Here is a 6000-nt window from a genome sequence, read left to right as displayed (position 1 = left end):
AGTATTAAGATGGAATAAGATGGAATCAGAAAATTTCCCTTCATATATAAAATCAATATCTGTACTCATTACATAAAGTCTGTAGTCTGGACACTTGTGCAAGACACCCTTTTTGCTCTGGCTAAGTTTGTCCTGCTTGTTTTCCAGGTATGCACACGTAATTAAAGAGGCTCAGCTCTGAGTCGGTTTTGAAGTTTTAACAACACAAACAGGGAAATCTGTTCTGTGTCATCAGTATTAGGCACTGAATTTGTATGTCTGCAGTAATTGCCAAAAGATTTCTCACCCCAGCTTTGTTGTGATTCTGATGTTCTCTAAATGTCAGTGAAATCAGATAACCACCCCTTCGCTAAATAATGTCTGTCCTCTCCCTCTGTCCAGGGGACGAACATATTGCCAGAGACTTTTAAATAGAATGAAAGATGGGGAGTGCTGAAACAGCCACATGTACTTCAAATTCTTCTTATAAGACTGGTTGTCATTAGCACAGATTATTTTTGTTCATTGCATATGTACATTTTCTAAATAAAATTCCCAGTACTATTGCTCCTTTCTCAAAAAATCATCAGGCACTCAAGCCCAAAGTTAAAGCAAAAGAAAATTTTTATCTCTTTAGAAGGCAAAATAAATCATTCTGTGGGAACACTGCCAATCAGAGACTTATTGCAAATGAAAAAAAAATTACACAACTGTCACTTAATTTGGATCAATGACACCTGTTTCTAGGTAGATTCAGTGCAACTGTTACGTGTGCAGATGTACACACAGACGATGCTGTTATTTATAGAAGGGTTCACAGCCCATTAGAAACCATCTTGTAAAAAAACTGACTTTAAGACCTCTGAAGATGCTTTTAGGGAGCTTCCAGATGCTTGGATAGTCAGCCAAATCTCTGGTCCACAAGAACAGGATGCAGATCTAAAAAAATCGGGTTGTGTTTTTAATTTTCTCCTGCAATATCTCTTGCATTTGGCACTGAAAGAAAACATTATAATTCAAGAGAACCAAAATCTGTCTGAGTTCAAAGGAAAGTTTCAGATCAGTTTGTGGATGTCCAAACTGGCATCCTCTCCCTACAGGTGGAAAATGCAACTGATGTCTCTCATAATCTTTTCTATAAATAACATCAGCACAAAGGTTTGCAAGACAGGGTCCAAAGAGGATGGGGGTAGTCGATATTCTACTCCCATCTGAATGAATGCAGTATCATTACTGACCTTCCTTTCTTGTTAGCATTGTTAAAAATTTTACATATTAGTAAAATAAATTTATTTTTTTGTGTAATTTCATAGACTTATCCGAGAAGAAAGAAAACACTGTCTGGGCTTGATCCTATATAAGGAACTGAATTTAATGAGTGGACAAAAGACAGGTGCAGAACTGAGTTGGGATTGTACAGTGTTCATGTGCATATCCAGACATGCAGAAGTATTTCTACTGTATTTTCATGCATTTCTTATTCAGTACCATGACATGTTTTCATACAGATGCTGCACCTGAGCTCACCTCTTTTGTTCCTTCAATGACCTTCTACAGAGTTGTTAAGCAATGGAGAGTGCTTTTTCTTCAGGAGTGTTCTGTTCCATCAACATTTTCTGCTTCCACACAGTGAGAAATACACTTTCCTCCCAGCTTGCACAATTTAAGTCTTATCACGTAGGTAGAGGCAGTCTACTGGCAGTCAAAACAGACATGTCTTACTTTGCATTTTTCATGATACCAGTACCTTTCTGTGTTTCTGTGAACAGAAATTCCACAGATTTTCAGATCTGACTACTACTGGCTTAGTTGACTTTAAATGATAAGTTGTGGGGAAAAAAGAAAAGGATAATTGAATGTGAACGTGAGAAAAAACTGAGTTATTTTACTGTCCCTTAGGTTCAGTAGGGCAGTTTTAAGGAGGTTTTCAAGGAAGCCAAATGACTCTGGAGCCCTTGGTCAGGCAGTCTGGGCAACCTGCAGTACCTGGAGGAGTGGAGCAGCGCCTGTGCTGACTGCACAGGCTGTGGCAGCAGAAATAGCACAGCTCCATCAAAGCACTTCTGTCCTGACCTAAAAACCCAGCTAGGGAACGAGTGCACAGCCACAGGGGCAGCGCTGAGCTGACACAGCTACCCTGCTCTCCCTGTTCATGCTCTCCTGAACAGGCAGCGTAATGCTCAGCTTGCACTACACAGTGTATTTTATATTTGACTATTTTATTTTATTTTATTTTATTTTATTTTATTTTATTTTATTTTATTTCATTTCATTTTATTTTATTTTATTTTATTTTATTTTATTTTATTTTATTTTATTTTATTTTATTTTATTTTATCTTATTTTTTATTTTATTTTTATTTTATTTCTTTACTGTAAGTCTTCAGAGCTTCAGTGCTATGTAGGATTTAACACATCCAGCAAGGCACTAGAACAAAGGGCCATGCCCAGAAAAGTAATGAACATATGCTGTCATAACATGACAGTTAAAGTCACCTCCCTGCCCCTGTGAAACCTTCTGTTTCTTCAGCCTCCTCAGCACATATGCTTTACCAGCTCAAACTCACTCCTGCACTGGTAAACACATATCATAAACTACCCTTTGACTATTTTATGCTAACAGAGTCTATGTCTCTGCTGGAAAACATAGCGCCATTTCATTTGGTTTAGTAAGCTCACAGAGGGTTTACTCAGCTGCAAGCAATACCACTGGTTGTTGTGCAGTGTGCTTTACCATCTGACCACAGACACAAAAGTAGTACACAAAAGAGAAAAACAGGAATTAGAAATTTAAAGTCTTCACTCCGGAACAAATGTGTTTCAATAGCTCAGGAAGCACTAAGGAGAAGAGCAATTTTAAGGTAGGAGACAGAGAGATCAAGAGTGAGTTTGTTCTATACAGGACAGCCCATAGTTGCCTTACAAGTACTGTGTCATTCATGGAGCTAATCAAGCCCATGGAAAAGATGTGTCCAAGGCTAAGGACCTAGAAGTCTGGGACCTGATGGCAGAAATTAGAGCCAGAAATCAGGGCCTTGGCAAGGCATAATTTCTTTAATTTTGAGGGAAAAAATATAATCATCTCTCACAGAACTTCCAAAAGAATTAGGTGAAATTTGTTAATTGAACCTTTTATTCTAAAAATATTTCAGTGGTATTAATGACAGAAGGAATTCAGACTAGAATCCAGAATGAGAGTCAAAACCTGTGCACACTAAAATGTGGTTTACATGTCAATCTTTGCTGAGGCTATATGTGTTTCTAATCTCTACAACTGAAAACAATATTATATCTGCATTTTTTCATGGGAAGGAAGAGGTCAAAACCTAAACTTGTGCTACAATCCAGCCTTTGCTGTGACTTTGGTGACAAACCTTCAGCCCTCTTCCATCACTGTCCAGTCAAGTGACTTAGTTGTTCTGGAAAGATTCACAGAATGGTTTGCCATGGGCAGGGATGGCTCCCACGAGAACAAACACCAGGCTGCTCAATGTCCTGTCCAGCCTGGACTTGAACACTCCCAGGGGTGGAGAATCCACAGCTTCTCTGGGTAACCTGCCCCAGTGCCTCACTGCCCTCACAGGGAAGAATTTCTTCCTTATATCTAAACTAAATTTCCTCTCTTTCACTTAGAACTCATTATTCCTTGTCATTTCACTACAGTTCCTGATGAAGGATCCCTCTCCAGCTTCCTTTGGGCCCAAAGAGGATTCAAAAGGCAAACACAGCAAGAGCAACCTTTCATAATGCTACATCAAATAAAAGTCGGCACTTATTTCTTTTCTTTCTTTCTTTTTTTTTAATAATCTCTTCAGTTCCACTTTTTAGCATTTATGAAAGAGCATAATTCACAGGTCCTTTTGTGCTGCCTCATGTCAAAATGCTGTCTCGTGTGCAGATTGATTCTGCAGAGGGCACCTGTTGAAAAATCCTTGTCCATTTGTATAGAATGAAAGAATGGCTGGAGCCCTGCTCCAGCTGAACCTTTTGACCAGCACCACAGCTGTGTGCCGAGGCAAAACAAGTTTGCCACAGGGGTGATGCACAGTGCTTTGTGGAAGGACTAAACTTTCACATCCCAGCAACCATAAGACATCCTCACTGAACTTTGAGAAGAATGCAGCCAGTCAAAGAGAATGCAACCCTAGGGCTCTCTGTGGCTCCAGTTTCTGTTCTAATTTCAGAATAGGATCTTTATCCTGAAGTCTTTATTCAGACACACACACACACACACGTGCAAAAATTGACTCGAACTGCAAATGTATTTTCTTACCACTTGCCCTTTTCACAAGCAAGGATCTAAGGCAGGCTTTGAATAAACATTATGAAGCTTTTCACTCTAAAAATCTTAAAATCCATATTTCTTACCCTGGAACTATTTCAGAGTAAGGATCTGGGGTCCATCACACCTCAGGTTCAGTGAACCACATGCTCCTGCAGGATGACAGGACGCTACAGCCAGCTGCATCCTGTAATCATGTGCAATTGGCAGCTCACAACAAACACAAGGCATTCTGAGTTCACTGAAAGTGGAAGACAACAACTCCAACTACTTTTTTATTTGCTCCAGGCTGGGTAGCTTCATGCAGCCTGCAACCAGGGCAATTGAGGCACAGCAAGTTGTTATCTGTGAGGGAATGCACTTCAGCCAGGACTCTAAGATATTGCAAGGAGGTGTACTTCTACTTTTAAAAAGCTTGACATTTACATGGAATAGTTGTTTCCAATAAATCTGGTGTTTTCTCCCCTCATGCTTGTTGTTTTAACTATTGCATTAATAACTGGAAATTCATGACAGCCCAATAAAACTCATGTCAAAAGGACATCGAGTCTGTATGAGCAGCCCTCAGAATAGTGCTGTTATGCTTCAACATGACTGTCAGATTATTATTTATAAATAACAAGTAGAAGAGACAATATCTTCTCATCCTTGGAAACCAAGCTGTTTTTTGCTGAGACTTAAAAAACATTAGTCTGAGCCAGAGACTAAGCATGGGAAAACCGAATGTCGATGATATGCATCAGGCATTGCTATTTCAGCCCCAGCCCAGGCTCATAGAAAGCATTGTCAGACAAGTTTCAGTGCAGGCAGGATTTACAGTATAAATGTCAACAAGACAACATAAATAGCAGTGAATAAGACTTGCTGAATGATTGGATGGAAATACTGTGGTGTGTTGTGAATGCATTGTTAGTTGTTCTGTTGTTTCTTTTTTTCTTTTTTTTTTGCGGGGGTTTGCATTCATTATACTGAATATGTACTTTTAATATATACTTAACATATATTCTCAAAACCCAGAGTTCCCCCTTATCCCATAGCTGTAATTATCCTCCCCTAAAGACAAAGAGAGATGTGCACACAGTAATCACTACCAGAGCTTTCACAAATACCTGTGCAAGAAGCAGCTATCACCACTCTATTCATCATTTCTATGTATGATATGGCAAGTGCACCATCTAGTCACAGCATCGCTCACTGCCACAGCCAAGGCCTGCTAAAGCACCTTGCAAACATTCAAGCACACACTGTTCATATTCAAAGTGTTCTTTCTTTCTTTTTTTTTTTTTTTTTTTTTTTTTTGATAATATATAATCAGTTATGTTCACTGGAACTTTAGGGCAAATATATTTCTGTAGAAAAACATGAATATTGATTGGGCAGAAGCTTGTGGGCAGCCTTAGCTGGAACTTTTCAGTGGAAACTCACTCATTTGCAAACTCAGCACTGCCCACAAGAGACAGAACATATGTAAGTGTTTATTATGTGAATACATCTGAAGACCTATTTAAGCTGATAGTTTAATGCTCCAACATTTGTACCACAAGCTTCAATAACATTTTGTCTCCTCTACATCAAGTTCTTCCAAAGACTGGAGAAAAGAAATAACAGCAAGGAATCCTTTTCAGCTACAATTGCTTTTTTGAAAGACTGACATCATTGTCCTACCCAAAGGAACAACACTATTTTTTGCCTAGTTATAGGCACCATCATGATACAGACAGCTCTTCAGCTATTTAGTA

This window comes from Poecile atricapillus, chromosome 1 (genome assembly GCF_030490865.1).
Source record: "Poecile atricapillus isolate bPoeAtr1 chromosome 1, bPoeAtr1.hap1, whole genome shotgun sequence".
In the NCBI taxonomy this organism is placed as follows: Eukaryota; Metazoa; Chordata; class Aves; order Passeriformes; family Paridae; genus Poecile; species Poecile atricapillus.
This window is presented reverse-complemented; position numbering follows the sequence as displayed.